General features: G+C 45.6%; 1 protein-coding gene and 1 long non-coding RNA gene across 5 annotated transcripts in view; one reads left to right on the top strand and one right to left on the bottom strand.

Moving 5' to 3' along the window:
• The window catches only part of LOC126513379 (uncharacterized), a 1,096,546-nt gene that overhangs the window by 179,957 nt on the left and 896,685 nt on the right, over positions 1-19,904 (bottom strand). The window contains exon 2 of one of the 2 annotated variants that reach the window (XR_007595308.1): positions 19,269-19,854. This is a non-coding gene — a long non-coding RNA (uncharacterized lncRNA). Of the gene's footprint in view, positions 1-19,143; positions 19,855-19,904 lie in introns of those variants that run through there. The other variant, XR_007595307.1, reaches the window with a different exon arrangement.
• Znf704 (zinc finger protein 704) overlaps positions 1-19,904 on the top strand; it is a 189,138-nt gene that overhangs the window by 57,966 nt on the left and 111,268 nt on the right. The gene's annotated exons all lie outside the window — the stretch shown is intronic.

Raw genomic sequence — 19,904 nt, 5'->3', positions numbered from 1 at the left:
CAGGTTCCCAACTCTGTAGCTAATATGAGATCACTGAGAAAGGTCACGCCAACATTTTAAAATGTTTTAAAGCACATTTTCTTTAAAATGTGTGTGTGTGTGTGTGTGTGTGTGTGTGTGTGTGTGTGTGTGTATGGAGACTGTAAATGTCCTCACCGTGTTGAAGAAACACTGACGCTGTGTTATTTGTGGCTCTCTTAGGTCACTGACACAGTCTATCCAGTAGAACAAATATCTTTTTCAGGACCCCCCCCCCCCCGGCTTGTCTCACCATCTCAGAAATTGGAGTCAGAAGTCACTGTTGTCTGTTTGCTGCACAGAAGCCAAAGTGCTGCATGGAATCTGTACACGGTCCCATCAAGCTGGGTTAGGATGCTTATGCCAACCAGAAATCAAGATTACCTGGGACTATTAAACTTCCTGGTGTCTTCTGGCCCCCATCACCCCTCCCACGTCTTTGAGGAAAGACAGGGGACACTGGAAAGGGAAGTCATTGGAGCCTTTCTTCTCACTAGGGAGCAAAAGCCCATTGAGCAGATTGATGTGGTTCCTGATTGTTTTAAAATATAGCCTTCTCATTCTGCCAGCTGCTCACAGATGATGTCTGAGATTTAAGTGCAGATTTGCTGCCCTCCACTACACCAGCCAGCGCTTACCAGCAAGCTGGTGAGCAGGAGAAACCTCCCAGATAGTACTCCCTATCTTTGACCAACAGTGATGTCATTGATAGGGGCTTCATTCTCATTTTGTAACTTAAGAAAGCCTGTATTGTTGTTGTTGTTTTTTTTTAAGATTTATTTATTTATTTCTTATGTATACAACATTCTGCCTCCATGTATGCCCGCATGCTAGAAGAGGGTGCCAGATGTTATTATTACAGATGGTTGTGAGCCACCATGTGGTTGCTGGGAATTGAACTCAGAACGTCTGGAAGAACAGCCAGTGCTCTTAACCACTGAGCCATCTCTCCAGCCTGAAAGCCTGTGTTTTGTGACACAAATTGTGACAAAATGAATTTTGTGTGTGGGGACGGAGGGAGAGTGGGTGGATATGGGTGGATGTGCTTTTAAAAAGAACTTTACACTGTTCTTGTGCTCATTTTAAAATATAGAGTATTAAATCCACCATTTTTCCAATAACTGTGTACTATAACCATTATTCATGAGTACATATAACCAAACTAGAATATACCACCTGTTGAGAATTGCATTTTTTGTTATTGTTTCTGTTAAATTTTTTATTTAAAAGTTTTTTTTTCCACTTTGCATACCAATCACAATTCTCTCTCTTCCTCCTCCCCTCTGCTCCCACCCACACACCTTAACTGCCCCCCCCCCCATCCTTTCCTCAGAAAGGGTGAGGCCTCTCATAGGAGTCAACAAAGTCTGGCATATCAAGTTGAGGTAGGACCAAGCCCCTCCCCCCTATATCATGGCTGAGCAAGGTATCCCTCCATAGGGAATAGGCTCCAAAAATCCAGTTCATGCACTTGGGATAAATCCTGGTTCCGCTGACGGTGACCCCACAGACTGCCTAAGCCACAGAACTGTTTCCCACATTCAGGGGGCCTAGTTTTATCTTCTGCAGGTCCAGAGTCAGGGAGCTCCCATTAGGTTGAGTCAGCTGTCTCTGTGGGTTCCTCATCGTGATCTTGACCCCTTTGCTCATATTATCACTCTTCCCTCTCTTTGACTGGACTCCAGGAGCTCAGCCCAGGGCTCAGCTGTGGATCTCTGCACCGGGTTCTATCAGGTACTGGATAGAGGTTCTATGATGACAGTTAAGGTAGTCGTCAATCTGATTACAGGGAAGGCCAGTTCAGGCACTCTCTCTCCTATTGCTTTAGGGTCTTAGCTGGAATCATCCTTGTGGATTCCTGGAAATTTCCTTAGTGCCAAGTTTCTCCCTGACCCTATAATGGCTCCCTCTATCAAGATACCTCTTTCCTTGCTGCCCCATTCCCTCCCTTCCTCCCTCCCTCAACTCAACCTTCCTGTTCCCTCTTGTTGAGGATTGCATTTTGAATTTAGAACATTAGGATCATCTCTCCGGATCAAACTGGGTAGTTAATGAAACTACCTCAAAAACGTACTGTGACTAGTAAATCCTTCTGGGGAAATGTCTCTGGGCATAGATGGGGAAACGATCCAAACCTCTGGTGGACCAGGAGTCCCCGGCCGGGTGGACTCCTGGCCTGTTGTGCAGATGCACATGGGAATACCCACACGCCCAGGAGAGCATCCCATCTTCCATGGTGTCTGTCATGGTCTCCATCTGCAGAACTGGTTCCCGGAGACATTTGATGCGGCATTCGTTATCTCCTTACACAAGTTCAAACTTGGATAATTGGGTGGTACTAACAGTTGAAGTCTGTGCTCCCCACAAGGCCTGGCAGTGAGATTTTGCACTGTTTTTATTGTGAAAAGGCAGGTAGTAAACAATGTATTATGGTCTTTTGTTTGGCTTTGTCTGAAGAATTATACTTGAAGGGCTGGGGATATAGCTCAGTGGTAGGATGTTTGCCCTGGTTCACTTCCTACTTGAGTGCCTCTGTCAAGAACTGAATGTGAGCTTCACATGTTCTCAGCACCTATGAGCAGAAAAAAGATTAGCTGAAATAAATATAAATACTAAGTTTAATCCCTCATACCTCGAGTCGTTTTTAACATGTAATGAAATTATTAAAGGTATTTCACATTCTTTTTTAGCACATTTTATCTTCAGAATTTGCCGTGTCCTACGGTAAGGTCCAGATACCTTTCAGTGATTTATACCGTGTGTGGCTATTGATGACTGTGGTAGTCATGGAGCCTGGAAGGGAGGTATGGGGTAATTTGCCATTTCATCCTGACTTACTGCTTATCCCTGAGACTCCAGTTTCTCTCTTCATTTCTTCTGCTCCAGCACACACGACGTCCTCAGCAGATTCCCTAACAGGTGATACTTTGTTTAATTGTTGGGGAGCTGTTTAGATTCCACCTGAGTCTGGTGTTAAGCAGGCATCATCCCAGTTCTGGCTCTTTAGAAACAGGAGGCCACTTCATTTCTAGTGTTTGGGAGAACTTCAGTGACGCTGGATCTGGTTTTCCCTTACAGAAGTACATATGCTTTAGACTAAAGCCAAGGCACCCCACCATGCGTCTGTTTTTGCTTATTCTTCTGTACAGCAGTGAGAGAACTTAGTTAATGCGTGTGGCTTTAAAACTGGGAAATGTAGGGCTGGAGAGGTGGCTCAGTGGTTAAGAGCATTGCCTGCTCTTCCAAAGGTCATGAGTTCAATTCCCGGCAACCACATGGTGGCTCACAACCATCTGTAATGAGGTCTGCTGCCCTCTTCTGGTCTGCAGACATACACACAGACAGAATATTGTATACATAATAAATAAATAAATATTAAAAAAAAAACTGGGAAATGTAACAAATACAAAGTATTTTCTTAAGGACTCCCAAGTTCAAGGACTTTATTTGGTTACTGGTGTCTGTTGTTAGTTTCTGCATCCTTTAAATGTTTGCTCTTCCTTTCCTCCAGCATTCTTGTTGGGGAATTAAGAGATAAGGCTTGAGAATTAAGACAACTTGGGATACTTAGAGAGCTTGATTTTGATCTTTAGGTAGTGATAGCTATTTAGGGCGATACACTTTGACATCATAGGAAAGTGCTCTGATGTCCTGTGGGGATGGAGAAGGTGGGAAGGATAGGCATGGATTGATGCAAAAAGCAAAAGAATAGTTAAGAAACACCTACAGAAATCTGGGAGAGGGCTCAGTGGTTATGAGCACTGGCTGCTCTTCCAGAGGACCTGGGTTCAATTCCTAGCACCCACATGGCAGCTCACAACTGTCTGTACCTCCAGTTCCAGGGGAGCTGACACCTTCACATAGACACACATGCCAGCCAAACACCAATGCACAAAATATAAAAATAAATCATTTAATTTTTTTTAAATCTGGGGGAAGTAATTATGAAACCTTGATTAGAACAGAAACTCAAGAGGGCAGTGTGCAGACTGCATGGCGCATGGCAGGAATGGAGCTGATGGGCGATGTGTGTGAGGACACTGAAGGATACTGGTGCTCAAGAGTCTAGAAATTCCAGCCCGGGCATCTAGCTGGAGAAAGTGGTTGGTGATGCTAATCCAAACAATAGGCAATCCAGGAGCGATACAGAAGGAAGTAAACGTGGGCGGCGGGAGCAAGGCTTAGAGATCAGGGGCACTTAGCAAAAACAGTTTAGTGATGTTTCTTACCAAAGGCTGGAAGCCTTTCAGCGAAAACCAAAGGGCAGTAAGTGTTTACAGAGAACAGTGTGCAGGCTGCCTTAAACAGTTGAACGGGGATGTGAATACTTGCACTTAGAAGTGCTTGCTAGCGTAAAGTGTTCTGTTTTGTATTTTGTTACAATACGCACTTGTCCAGAAACCCATGCTCACGTCTGTCGTGGCTTGAGCTTTGCATGCATACTTTTGTCTCTGCACAGTGAGAAGATACTGCTTGTTCCTTTCCATGTGGAAATCATCTTAACTAAGTTGGCAAACATTTACATCTTGAATGCAGTTTGTGACCTCAGCTTCCCTTAGTTATCCCTTAGATAAAATCCATCCCATAATAGACTTGGTTCATTCTACTGCCCTTTCTAAGAAACCCCAGCTTGCTTATAAGGTCATATGCTTTTTCCTACATACATTTTGCTATTGTATTTAAAATGTGGAATGTGGCTTTGTCAGCAGAATGTGAGATTTCATCTTTCTTATCTGGGACTTGCTGCGCCAGGATAAGCAATCTTGAATGGTATGGAGTGCTGTCACGTTTAACTGAGTTCCTCTGGGGCTACTGAACAATACACAGACAGATTGTACATTCTGGTAATTGTGCCGTTTTTGAATGGATGTTCTTTCTGGCCCCAGGTGGTAAGCACATTAATTCCATGGCTCTCAAGATATCACCTCAGTTTCCTATACCCGCAGTCTAGTTTCGTGGGCTCTTAAGGCTGAGAGCACTAGACAGCCCCCTGTCAGGATGGCAGCCCTTGGCGGAGCTGTAGCCTCTTGACCCTTAGCTGCTGAAAGGTCTACTGAGGAACCTGTTCTTCTGCGTGTTTTTCTGGGCTTACAAGTTATCTTTTTGGTTTATTCCTACCCAACAGTTTTCCACATGCCTACAGATGTGACAACCTGAAAATTTACACTTGGAAATTTCTCCTCCTTGGCTTCCCATTGCTGAGATATACCACGACCAAGAGGGAGGAAGCGGTTTATGTGGCTTACACATCTGTCATTGAGGGAACTCAGGCAGGGTTCAACCTGGAGGTTCAACCTGGGGGAGCTGGAGCAGGTCCTGGAGAGGGCTGCTTGCTCACTTGCTTGCCGTTGCTTGCCCAGAACCATCTGCCCGAGGATGGTACCACCCTCTGGGCTGGACCCTCTGACTTCAGTCATTCATGAAGAAACTGTTTCTTCCCTGACCTGCCTCTAGACCATTTGATGGAGGCATTCTCTTCCCCGAGGGTCCTCCAGATGACCCCAGCTCGTGTCAAGTTGATAAAAAACTGTTACTGCCACACATCTGAGAGGCGCACTTGCTGTTCAGCCAGCACTGACGTGTCAAACCTCAGTTCATAACGCCTGCCTTTCTTTGTCCACACTAGAAACACAATTAACAATGTCAAGCCACTTGCAGTTGCAGGGGGATGTAATTTCAAAGCATGCGGTCACATGAGGAGTGTTTCTGCCTCTGAGAGGAAATGGCTTAGGAACTAGAACTGGCAAGAAAGGTTTACTGCAGAGCTCTACTGCTCTTTGGTCTTTAGGAATCTGACTTTGTGTCGTCCCACACACCTATGTCCTTGGGCAAGGCACTTCTTACGTCTCATGACGTGGGAGCAATCTCAGCTATGTCTGTCTGGGCTCTACTTAACTATCAAGTCTTCTGCACAGCATTTGAGTCTAAAGCCAATGGCACACCTGGTTCGTTTCTTTTCAGTCTGGGTATCAAAAATGGTTTGGGCTTGATTCTTTGAAAACGATGAAAGAAAAGCAAAGGGGAGGTGAGGGGGACACATTGGGAAGATGGCTCAGGGAATGAGCACATGTGTCCTGCCAGTCTGAGCACCTGAGCTTGGTTCTTGTGCTAGCCTGAACAGCGGGTGCACACGGATGCACGTGTGCAGCCATGATTCTGCTCTGTGGGGAACAGGGACAGGAAGATCACTGCGCCCTGCTGCCTGCCAGCCCGGCTTCATGGTCAGAGAGAGATCCCATTTTAGGGGGTAAGGGGGAGAGTGATAAAGGACACCAAACAGCTTCCTCTGTCCTCCACACGCATAGATAGGTGTGTGCACACTGCAGGTACTCCACACTCTCACATACATACACACACACACACACACACGCATACATAGGTGTGTGCACACTGCAGGTACTCCACACTCTCACATACATACACACATACACACACACACGCATAGATAGGTGTGTGCACACTGCAGATACACCACACTCTCGCATACATCCACACACACGCATACATAGGTGTGTGCACACTGCAGGTACACCACACACTCGCATACATCCACACACACGCATACATAGGTGTGTGCACACTGCAGGTACACCACACACTCGCATACATCCACACACACGCATACATAGGTGTGTGCATACTGCAGGTACTCCATACTCTGATATGCATCCAGACACACACACACGCACACACATGCACAGGTGTGTGCACACTGCAGGTACTCCACACTTTTGCATATATCCAGACACACAACACACACACACACACACACACACACACACACACCACTGCAGGTACACCACACTCTCACATACATCCAGACACACACACGCGCGCACACACACACCTGTACACGCACACTGCAGGTACACCATACTCTCACATACATCCAGACACACACACATGCATACATAGATGCGTGCACATTGCAGGTACACTACACTCTTGCACACATCCAGACACACACACAAAGTAAAAGCCTTTTCTGTCTTTACAAATACTCACCTTTCTCTTGGTGTTTGCTCCTTACACTACTAAATTAGTCAGTGTATATGGCAGTGCATCTATGTGATGTCTATAAAGAGATTATTTCTGCCCACCAGTGATTGGGTGTTGAGTACCTCAACTACTCTGAGAATAAAAGACACATAAAACAGGACTGACCATTGTAGCTACACTAACTCATGCATTGTTTGCTCTAAATACTGACTTTTCAGTGGGCCAGATCTTTTTATTGCATGGTTAATTTGAGATATTTCTTGGATGTCCAGGTAGAAGTAACAATTGTGATGTGCTGTTTAAGACTTTCTGTATTTAAAATCTGTTTAGGGAGGGGAGAAAAATGCATAGTTCAATAAAAAATAAAATTTATATTTCCCCTAATTATTTAAAAAATAAAATAAAAATCACCTCAGTAGAGAAATGTTTACACACCCGATAAGCTAAGTCTCTAGCTAGCACAAGTGATTTTGTGGGTTTGTATGACACACATATGCAAGCTTCACACAGCAGTGACAAGCAGTAGTTGATAGACCGCCAGGGTGTGGTGCCTACACTTTTCCTCCACCCTCTGGACAAGTGGGAGGCTGGGTAAGGAACAGGGTCTTTTTGCATAGCTTGTCATTGGTGTGCGCGGTGTCTCCGGGCTCACCCTTGTGAGTGGAAGGATGCCATTGTATTGGCGTTTCCGTGCTGGCTCGTGCTGTGGATGCATCCCCAGCTAAGCTGAGCTAATATTGGCTTCCTCTCATCTCAGACATGAAAGCATACCAGCTTGAACATTGCTTGATTGTGTGGCGAAACGGTAGCATGCACTTTCCATCTCTGGCGTGCGCAAAAGTGCGAAACTGCAGCTTGATGTGTACATGGTGTCCGGCTAATGCCTCACCCAGAGTGACCCGGTGTCAGTGGCTTCGCCATGGAGGCTATTGCTCTGCTGTGTGTCAGGCAGAGTTCCTTCACTCCTGTGTTGGTATTGATATGGGGTTTGCCTTCACAGTATTAAAACTCCATTTGGTCTGTCTTAGCTTTAGGGGAGCCAGCCTTCGTGGGAGGGAAAGAGAACATTTCCCAAGAACAGAAATGGTAAACAAACTTTGATGTCCAAATGTTGTTTTTTGGTTTCCTGTGCCCTGAGTGGTTTAATCATATTGCTTCTAATTACCTACCTCCAAAAACAGCACAAATGTTCCCATCTTGACTGCAAGAGCAGTGGGACTCTTAGTGCTCTGGTACCTGTAGGGTGTATTGCAGAGATAATGTGTGCCACGGCATAGCTAAGTGGGGTACTTGCAGCTTAGGTCTCTGAGAAGAGAGCTGTTAGCATCTTGAAAGTCATCCGCTTTGTCCCCTTTATTTAAAAGATGGGAAAACTGGTGTGAAAGAAAACTTAAAGTTTAGGTTAGAATAATAGACTCCGATGTTCTCTGGAAGCGTTTTTCTCAAATGTTACCACGTTGTCATTCACAAGGCAGCACTTGGCATTCATTGTGCCCGACTTTCGTCCTCATGTGCTCAGCATCTCCTTGTAGAAAGGAGAAGCTGCTGCTCTCTGCTTCAGCCCAGGAAGCTGCCACCTGTCTCGTGGCATTCTCCACTGAGAAGAACACTTGTCTGCAGAGCCCAACAGTGCTGCCTGAAGGTGACAGTGACGATGGCAAAGGCTCCAAGAGGGAAGGAGTCGCAGACAGAAGCCTGTGGGAGGCATTGTTATCTGCAGATGCCCGAGAGCCAAGGGAGTCCTTGGGCAGTGGAGGACAGGTACAGTGAAATCAAGCTGGCTTCCGTGTCCATCTGCCCACAGGAAAAACCCACCATGGTCGGTGTAATCAGAAGGAAGGTTTGTCTTTTGGAACGTGTGATGCTTAATCTGAAAAATGAAACCCTCTCCCCCCATCCGTGAGTGTGTGTGTGTGTGTGTCCCTGCCCATCTGTCTCTCTGTCTGTCCGTCTGTGTGTCCTGTTCTACCGGATTGCACCTCATTGCTTTGAGGCAGGCAGTGCCCTCCTTCCTTCTTCTGTTGTTGGAATGAAATACTCTGACCAAAGCAACCTGAGCGGAGAAAGTTTGCACTTGCAGTTGAGGTCTGTTGTTTGAGGTAAGCAAAAAGGCCTGCCATGTGGCATCTCCAGTTCAGAATTACACATACCACAGAGAATGGGAACTGGGGCCAGGCTATAAACCTCATCACCACCATCGCTATCACCACGGCTACCACCACTGCCATTACAGCAAAGCTCCATCCAGTAACCTCTCCAAGTAATGCCACCAGGTGGGGCCAAAGTGTTCAAACACACAAGTCCATGGGAGACATTCGTATTCAAACTACAACAGGCAGGGTCTCCCACTGAACCTGAATCTAGGCTGGTGGATAGCACTTCCCAGTTATCTCCTGTTTCTACCTCACACACTGGGGTTATCAGTGTATATGGCTACACCCAGCTTTTTATGTGGGTGCTGGGATTTGAACTTGTGTCCTCATGCCTACATAGCAAATGATTGTATCCACCGAGCTGTTTCTCCAACCCTACTCTGTTTTGGACACTTCTATCTTATGGACTCTTGAAACAAATGAACAAACTAAAAATTCATGAAAGGGGGCAGAAGGATTAAAAGAGCCAGAGGAGCAAACAGTTTATTGTGAGATTGTGTCTCCTAGAAATGTCAGAGACGCTGCTGTATCCAGCATGGCTGTCTAAGCCTGACCTGAGCAAAGAGAACACCAGTAGACTGTGGAGGGGGAAGCTCAGGAGGTCTGAACCCGAGACGACCACAGGCAGCTGAGGGATGCTGAGAGGGGGGGAAATAGCCCCTAGGAAGAGCACAGCAATTGGCTGTCGGACACCAAACGGTGGGCCCTGAAAACACACATGCAAGTGACATTCTGTAGACTGAGCAGGCTATGTGTGTGTTTGGGAACATGCACACACATACAGGAGCCATGAGAAAGCAAAGCTGTAGTAATCGTACAGCGAGGAAGATGACACCGAGTTCTGTGTTCAAGTCTCGACTCTCTGGGACTCCGCTCTCCCTGCCAAGTGAACTCACTCACAAACAGCATTTCCTGTGGCTTCAGCCATCAGGTCAGGCTTGGGCTCGCCATGATCCCAGAAACCATGAGGCGGGTGGGCTGCCCAGGTCAGCTGCTGCGTGCAGCGTGTCACCGTCACCAAGAGCAGGCATTCGCCCCTCCGGCAGCTCTCCGTGTTCTCCGAGGCTACAGCACACAAAGCCTGATGTGCCGGGGAAAATGCCTCAGTGATGGAGTGGGTTCCAAACTGGGAACTCCCTGCCGAAGCGAGCCTGTCTGTCAGCAGTTGTAGAGTTGTATTTAGTTTTTCCTACTTGAGTGATATGATATTTAACTTCTATAGTTTGGTAACTAATTTAGAGTACCATCACACTAGTGTTCGGGGGCATCTCATTACGTGGCGCAGGCTGTTTTGGTGGACTTACTAAAACAGCCCAGACTGGCTTTGAACTCCTTCATGGCAGTCTTCCCAAGTGCTGAATTTATAGACACGAACGTCCACTATGAACTCTGCAGTACCATTTTAAAAGTAGAATTGTACATCTTTGTCACCTCAGTAACTGAAGTGATGATTAGAAATAAGGAATTAGAGCTGGGTGGTGGTGGTACATATCTTTAATCCCAGCTCTTGGGAGGCAGAGACAGACGGGTCTTTGTGAGTTCAAGATCAGCCTGGTCTACAGGGCAAGTTTCAGGACAGCTAGAACTGTTACACAGAGAAAGGCTGTCAAAAAGAAAAACAGAAAAAGAAGAAAGAAGGAATTCGCCCACAGCCGTAGCACTCTGGTGGCTCCAGTCTTGTCTGGTGTCTGAGTTACTTCTTAGGAGGGAAGAAGGAATGAATGGAAAATCCAGGTGTGGTGTAGCCGCACCTGCCCGTTGTTATGGTGTGGATGTGAGAAGCCCTCAGGCTCCTGTGTGTGAACGCTGGGTCTCCAGCTGGTGACTGTTTTAGGACTGCAGAGCCTTTTAGGAGATGGGTTCTGGGGCTGGAAGTGGATTGCTGGGGCAGGCTTCACAGTCCATGGCTGGGTCCTGCTTCCCGTCCCGTTTTTGTTTTCGACCTTCCCAGCTGTCAACACATAGTGTTATATTTCTGCCGTGACATCCGGGAGCATGTTTCCCCCTTTGTAATGGATTGCACCTTCCCACTGTCAGGTAAGTTGTGATTATGTTGCCTCTTGTCAGGAGTTTAGGCGTAGCAATGAGAAACACAACTGGTGCACCATCCTGGCCAGTTATGCATTTGTGAGATAAGCATGTTCCTGTTCTCTGTGAAAACATGTGGTAGGTTGTCTCTAATATTTAAATATGGGCAACATAAAATGTTAGCAGCTTCCCATTGGAACTTACTTTTTGGTATGTTGGGGGTCTTGAAATCCTAATGTTTAGCCATTAGAGGCAAATTGGTAAAAAGAAATAAATTGCCCATATCTGTTACTTATTTTTTTGTTTGTTACCTATAACAAGCAGACTTATAAAAGTGCTTCGATGTGTGAGACACCAAAATTTACCCCTAGGTATGGCACAATTTTGAGAGAAAGCAGCATTCATTTGAAGGTCTAGATTTATAAAGTTCAGCTCTGAAATGGTTCAGGATTTAAAACTTCAGCATAACACAATATTGAGATTACTCTTTACAACTCTTTGGTATGTTGTTACTAGATGCATCTAGCAATTTGGAAGGTTATTGTCTGGTTCCCAGCATTTGTACTAGTTAGCCTTCTCATTGATCGGTTAATGTCTGGTTCCCAGCATATGTACTAGTTTGCTTTCTCATTGGTTTTGACAAAATACTTGAGTGTACAACCTGAACGAGGAAGTAATTCTTTTAACTCATACTTTGAGAGGGTTCCTTCTTTCCACTTACGCGTGCACGGGCAGAGTTTACAGTGACAGGCATGTGTGGTGGAGAACTGGGAACAGGAATGTGTGGTACAGATCTTACGGTGGCAGGGATGTTTGGTACAGAAAGGGGAAAGAGAAGAGCTTAGGACAGAACGGAGTTCCCGAAGCTCCTCTTTCCTCCCGCTAGGCTCCATCTCCAGGGTTCCCAGAAGGTCTCAGCGCAGCTCCACTACTCAATAGACCAAACACGCAACGCGTGAGCCTGCAGGGAGCTTTCAGGTTGAAGTGATCATGCTTGCCGGGGGTCAGTGTTTCCAAGGAGCATGATGCAGCTTTCCATCTAGGGAACACACATGTTATAGCAGCCAAATGAATGTTTTCATGTGTAGTGTGAGTATCTGCACTACCGCCACACCCATTCTGTCCACAGGGGCAGTCGGGGTGTTTGGGGGCCACTTTGGGTTGTAGGACTAGTCCTACAGGGTGCCTACTTCTGTTGAAGTTCAGAGTACCCTCGCTGAGGACAACTGGCTAACTTCCTGTCTGTCCTTACGTAGCAGGGTAACAGCTGGGTAAATTCCATTACTGCATGACCTGCGAGAATTTCCCTGTGTCCCAGAACTCTGCAGACAGAGCATAGTTTGACCTCAGATGGGTCTGAATCAGACACTCTTGCGGTGCTTTATTTCACTCTTTAGGTTAATCTACTATAAAATTGTATTTCCAATGTCCCAGTCAGTGCTGGATAGAGAAATTAAGCCTTCCTGCTGGCTGCAGTTGGAAGTAGAGCTAAGCGCCCACTCATCTTTTACATTCTGTGCGTGTTTTTGAGTGGCAGTCTCAGTATTTTAATTGGTCTCAAGCTGATTTATAGCCCCTTGTTTTATGTTTCTCATTTTATATCTAAAATTTACAAGTTAGGGTACCATTTTTATTCTGTCATTAAAGCAGTACAGACAGCATTTAGACAAACAAGCTCTATTCAGAAACCCAAGGGTGCTCACTCACACGGTCTTCTCACATTCGGAGCCAGGGCATCCCGTCTGTCTTCAGGAGGCTCTTCATGGATGGAGGAGGGCATGGTGGGGACATTTCCCCACATCTCTGTCAGGAAATAGCCTGTCCCTCATCTCCTGTCATTGTCTGCCCTCTGACCCCTGTCAGGTGCAGGGATTTCCATATGAAATGCCCCTATTGACTCAGGTAGTAAATGCTTGGTCCACAGCTGGGGGATTTGATGTTTGTACAATGTATGCCTACCGTGGCCTTTTCACTTTTGTTTTCATAGGGCTTAGGTGGAAAAGTTTCCCAGGATCCTACTTATGGGACCATAGGGGAAAAATGTGGAAAATAATCCTAGGTTTCCTCTGCAACAGGTGCCTCAAGTGTAGATGCTTGTTCATCTCTCCGCACACTTGCCATCCGGGGCTTGCTTTCTTCCACGGCAGAGTTTGGGTGTGTCCAGACAAGCAGAACCAACATGTTGTTGGTGCCTCTCCTGGTAGGAGCTGCAATTTCATGTTACACTGCCTCCTCCCTGGAAATACCTTAGACATGTCGAGCAGGTGAAATCCCTTTCAGCTTGCTGCTCACCAGAGGCTTGATAGGTCTTCTGAAGAGTTTCTGTATGGAAGAGGGGCTGTCTTTGTTTCTCGGAGAGCTGTTTGATATGTTGAGCTACAAGATGATCTGCAGTTTGTCTTGATCTAATTGTTTTTTTCACCTAATTGTCATTAAAGTCAAGCTAAGCTGCAAATTACTACTGTAAGGCTGGGTTTCTCCATAAAGCCGGTAGAACTAAAGTCTTTATTCTTCTTTCCCTTTTGCATGTATGTGGTATGCACGTACATCACACATTGGCATGTAGGTAGGCACAGGTTTGTGTACATGCATGCATGTGTTTGCACGTGTGTGCAGAAACCCAAACGTGACTTCAGTGCCTTCCAGTTGCTCTTCGCATTATTGAACGGAGTCAGGGTCTCTTGGTTGAAACCAGAGCTCACCAGTTTTTTTAGTTTTACCGAGGCAGCTTTTGATCCCTTGTTTCTGCGTCCCTTTGGTGGGATCACAGGCAGGCTGCCATGCCCCCCAGACTTTGCTGTGGGCCCTGGGGATCCAAACTCTAACCTTCAGGTGCTTTATCCACTGTGCCGTCTCCCCAGACCAGGCCTCTATATTCCTAAGGAATAGATTAGCCATGCAGAAATCCAAAAATATACGAACATCTCTTTAAATAATCCATTTCTCTTTCCCTGCGCTGTGTAATGCATAGTTGATTTCACTGCTTTCACATTCTCATTTGCATAACTTTATTACCTCAATTTGTACAATTAATGTGAATTTTCTCATTATTTGTAACATGTATGCATTTTATGAGACTCTTGTGCTACCTCCTCCCTAGTGGGACATCTGAGCAGTTGTAAATTTTAGATATTGTCTGTGCAGAGAGACCCAAGTCCATGCGCTCCTACAGATGTGTTTGCCACCCTGTTTAAAATGGTCTGTTTTTTTTATTCAGATGTGATTCGATGCATTTTTGCAGGTAGGAGCAAATCTCTTGCCCTTCCTCCACTGACAAAGAGGTGGCGTTGCTGTGTTAGATAACCAGTGATTCTCTCTCTGGGAAATCACTTGAAATAACTTTTCATGAATAAAACTTGCTTAATGTGTGATGGCGCTCTGTGTATTAGGAATGCCCACCTTTTGTTTCCTTTGTACGTTTAGTTTTTCAACATTGGTGTAGCCTTGGCTATCCTGGAACTTGCCCTGTAGACCAGGCTGGCCTAGCACTCAGAGATCCACCCACCTTTAATCCTCTGACAAGTGCTGGGATTAAAGGCGTGCACCTCCAAAGCCTGACTGAGTACACTAATTTTCAACAATGGTGAATACAGATTAGCAAAAGAAAGGGAACGAAAGGAGCCAAACCATTTATTGATAACTGCCATTGTGCCTTGATCTCAATTATTCATTTATATTTGCATGTACAGAACATGCTTATTCCAGATGATCAGTTACATGACATATGCTTTGAGATTATAAAAGCATAGTCAATGTATCATGAACTTATATCATGAATCTTTACCCATACTGTACGGTGTAATTTAAATGGATAAAGATTTATATCATATGGGTATATGACTGTATTTAACAAATATCCCAGCAGAGGTTTTTATCTCTGTTCTCATTGTTACTACAAATGGCACTCTGGCTAACTAAACCAGATATTGCTAGCTCTGGTTCAGTCTGTCTCTCAGGTCTACAGTCCCAGTGCTGCCGCGTTAGGGTCTTATCAGAGAACCCAGCTGGAATGGATCTGCTGCTCAACTTGTGCTTGCTACAGAGTCCTCTGCCTAAGGAGGTGCTGAGTGTAGGGTCCCCAGCCTGAGGCTCTTGGCTCTCTGCTGCTTGTCATGTGGCCTTTGAACATGACTTTTTGTTTTAGCAAAGCCAGAAAGAGGAGTCTTCTACTCTTGGTGTGTTTGTACGGCCAAAGAGGATAGAAGTTATATTCCTTTGTCCATAACCAAAGCATTGACTTCCTGTCCCATCATCTTGGCTGTGCTCTTTGTTCAATGGGTATTATTTGGCAGATCTGCACTCATGGGGAAGGGACTATGTGAGGGTGTGAATACCAGCAGACAGGAGTTCCTGGGAGCCATTAATGGTGTGCTGTCCCATGAACCGTCTCCAGATGATGCGGTCCAGTTATTTTCCAGAGTTTGTTGATGTTGAATTCCCAGTTCTTACACATCAGCAGTTCAGACAAGTAGATGAGTTTTCCATTCTTTGTTTAAAGTTTATATCTAATAGGTGAAGTGAGACCATCCCGAGTCTACTGCCTTTCATGCTGCCGAAGCCATTTGTTTTCATGTCTTTGATTCCGTGTGAGATGTATCCCGGATTTCTGCCTTCTGTTTTTGAGCTTGCTGGCTCTTAAGGGTCAGCCACTCAGTAGTGTCTGCGAGCTCATTGCCGAGATTTACCTGGCTGGGCCTCTCCCTAGGCTCTGCACGGTCCAGCCACCTGTACGTGTCTGTTGAGATGTCTTAGAATCTCTCCAGTCTATCCTTTGTCGTGTGTGTACGTGTGTACTTGTGTGCATGTGCATATGTGTGTCTGGTCCAGCAGACTTGTCTGTCCGTGCTTGAACGGAGGAGTGAGGACTAAGGAGGGAATTAGAAGAGGAACAGAAGACAGAATCGGGAGGATCCAGCGAGTACTGTGATCTGCCCCGAGTTTATTACTCAAAGTTCTTATGAACCCCAATCCAAAGGAGGAAGGCAAAGACTTTCTTACCACGATATAAAGAATGAACCAACTTAATTACCTGCTTAATACCCAAAACATCAAGTAGCCACACCCTAAACTAAACATCCTGCTTTCTAGACTAGACATCCAGTAGCCACACCCTGGGTCAAATATTCTGCTGTATAAACTTGAAGGAGCAAGAATAGGTCTGAACTCCCTGACCTTTAGTCAAGATGGAACAGCCTCAGCTGTTCTCTCATCCTTTTTCTCCTGCTGGTTTGTGCATGGCACTGGCTTGCAAAGCCCAGCTCTCCATTAAAGCCGCGATTTGCAGGCGGCCGCAGATAAGAGCTCAGGTTGACATGCTGCAGCCTGTGGCCCAGATCTTGCTTTGCCACCTGTTTCTCTAAATTGTTTGGTTTTGAGTCAGGGTTTGACTATGTAGATGTAGCCCTGGTGGGTGACCTGGAACTCTATGTAGACCAGGCTGGTCTTGAACTTGCAGAGACCCCCCCCCCCCCCGCGCCTCTGCCTCCTGAGTGCTGAGATTAAAGTCATGTATCACCATGCTCAGCTCTCTTAATTGTTAAAGGACTAGGCGGGGGGGGGGGGCGGAGAAAAAATCAACAGAAGAATCATACTTCTGATATATGTAAAATATGTGAAATTCAAATTTCATCGTGTGTCAATAAAATATCATTGAAACCAAGCCATGCTCGTTCATTTGTGCATTGTCAGAGGCTATTTTTGCTCCAGTAGCATTCAGAAACGCTTCCTATCTAGCCCTTGAGAGAACACGTTAGCGCATCTTCTACAGAAGCGTGTGGCAGCTCACCTGGTTCCTAAACCCTTCCCCAGATAGAAATCTCTGGGGTTGTGGTTCAGAAATAGGAATATTCGTGTGAAGCAAACCCTTGGAACTCACACCTAGACGAAGCACTAAGTCCCATGACAGTGACCCAAGGATGTGTGGAAGGCCCAGCTTCTGCTCAGCTTTCCCCGCCACTTCTTGCATGTAGGAACTTGTCTGCACACTGTCTGACGGGGGCAGATTCCCAGCGCTACTCTCCAGATTGCAGTAGAAGGTCACAGTAGTTTCTTTGGCCTGCTGTTAACAGAATGCGAACTGTTGGCAGAGTGAACAGGAACTTGTTCTCCCACAGTTCTGAAATCCAGGAGCCCAGAGCCTGGCAGGGCTGTTCTCCCAGGGTGCCCCGCAGCACTGACCTCTGTCCCAGCCATCATGCTGCTGCCTCTTGTTTCGTCTCGCAGTCCCTCTGCCTTTTCCTCACTGATGATGCTTCTCATTGGATCGATAATCCGAGATGGCTACCTCAAGGTGCTGAAGAATTGCATCAGCAGAGGCCCGTTTCCAGATGAGGTTGTGTACAGGTTTGGACTTAGGATGTGGCTGTATCTTTTGGAGCTGCTGTTGAGCTTGGAACTAATGCCGTTATTTTTTATTCCAGTCCAATTCCCAGTCGTCCGGAGTCTGTCTCTTCATTTCCAGTCCTGCTTGTGCCATTTTTTTTCGTCCTGCTGTTGAAATCATTTACCTACATTTTTATGATGGTGTCCCACTTGGAGAACTGTAGAATGTGTCCCTGAGCTAGAAATTTGGGGCTCTGCAGTAATGTTGCCAACACATTGTCCTTTCTACCACCCTCTTCCTGACGTTCCGTCCCTCCAGCCACACTGCTCTGCATGTCCTTACAGCTCCTGCCTTGTCCCTCACTTGTGCACACTGCCCATCTCATAGAGACTGCCTGTCACGTCCTCAGTACCGGCTCCTTCCGTCGGAGCCCATTTCAGTACTGACCATTCCCTGAAAACTCTGATGCTCTTGTGTGTTGGGTGTGAGTCCCTGAGCCTTCTGCATATTCTAATATCTCTGAATGCACTATCTCGGTTCCAAGTGTCTGTTCTCTTTAAGTCAGGGACTGAGAGAGGTAGTGTCGCTGAGTGGTGAAGGACAGAGCCTCTAAGTCAAACCTTGGGTCCTTGATAGGTCATTCAGCTACCCTTCCTGTGATCTTCCATCATAAACAGTGTTATAAGAATCACTTAAAGAAATGTGTGTAAAGAACCTGGAATATTACGAAATTGTATTTTACTATTGACTTACTTCTATTTCCTGATGGTAGTACGAAGACTTTTGTAAGTGTCACTAAATAAATACTTGTTCAGTTTAAAACGTCACATTTAGACAGAAACCAGCAGCCACCACACGGCGTTTTTCTGTTCTGTGTTCATAAGCTCCAATAGGAGGAGATGTAAATCAGCCACCTTTTCTCTTTTGCTGGGTGTCAGCATTGCTGGGAATTCACGTTTGTCTTTATTTGTTTGGTTAATATTGCCCAGCTACTCAGTATTCACAAAATCTGAGCTAATACCTGACTTCTGTTTTTTCTTCAGTTACTTACCTTGGCTCCCATGTACACTGTCCCATAAAGTTAGCCTCCAAGGGGTAGTTCCAAAAAGCCAATGTAGCCTGTTTTTATAGCCCAAATACAATGCACTAGAAATAAAAATGATTTTGAAGATTATTAGTTGTATTATCTCATCCCAGCTGTTCACAGGAGGCATCGTGATGCCAGCAGTCAGCCTGCCTCGCAAAACCGACACTTGCCAAGTAGATTGTCTTCATGATTCCCTAACCTCCCCTCATGTGTAGACATTGAAGGCCTGTTGGCCAAAGCTGGAGTTGCCTGGCTTTAGAGACTGTGATAGAGGCTTCTTTGGGAAGAGGCCAAGCTTTTGTCCAGGTGTCTAGTACATGATATTTCTCATTCAACTAGCATAGGACCTCTGGTGCTGAAAGAGTAATAATAATAGCTTTAGAAATAAGAGCTCGACATGTTATTGCTTGCACATGTCCAAATGAGCTTCCTCCCTCTGCTTCTCTGTTGAAATTAGAAGCGGCAGGGCTGCGTCCCCGGCACCCGGCCGCCCACATGGCTAGCTTATGCCCAGAAATAATTACACGGAAACTGTATTCTTTCAAACACTGCCTGGCCCGGCTAGTTCCAGTTTCTTATTGGTTAGCTCTTACATATTGTTCTAACCCATTTCTAATATTCTGTGTAGCCCACGAGCTGGCTTACCAGGGAGGATCTTAACCTGCGTCTGTCTGGAGCGGGAGAACCATGGCGACTCCTCACACAGCTTCTTTTTCCCAGCATTCTCCTCTGTCTACTCCGCCTACCTAATTTTCTATCCAATAAAATGGGCCAAGGCAGTTTCTTTATTAATAAGAAATCACTCCCACATCATTTCCCCTTTTTCTGTTTAAACAAAAAAGAAAGGCTTTAACTTTAACATAGTAAAATTACATATAACAAAACAGTTATCAAGTAAGAATTACAGTTACAATATTTATATCTATTTTATCTCTTATCATAACTAAGGAAAACTATAACTATTCATTCTTCAACTCCATCAAAGACTCCAGAAGGATATAATATTACCTAAGTAAACAAGAAATAAGAAAACTCTAGAAATGACAGAGACATCTCGCTGCCTGGACAGTCACCCAAAGTTCCTCTGTACCGTTGGGGCATCCATCTTCGGCCTACAGGCCCATGGTATCCAGAGACATTTCCATGAAGCAGGAAATTTCAAAGACAGTTCAGTCATTTTCTGCTGTGTCCTGCAGAATGTCTCGCAGACTCTTTCATGAATCAGGAACCCCGAAAGACCATCTCACCTTTAGGCAAGTTCAGCAGTCCTCTCTCTGAGGGTTCTCTGTGTCCAGTT

This window comes from Alexandromys fortis, unplaced genomic scaffold (genome assembly GCF_014885135.2).
Source record: "Alexandromys fortis isolate MF-2015 unplaced genomic scaffold, M_Fortis_MF-2015_v1.1 scaffold_74, whole genome shotgun sequence".
Classification (NCBI taxonomy): Eukaryota; Metazoa; Chordata; class Mammalia; order Rodentia; family Cricetidae; genus Alexandromys; species Alexandromys fortis.
Note: the sequence above shows the minus strand (reverse complement) of the source record. Positions and strands in the feature narration are given on the sequence as shown.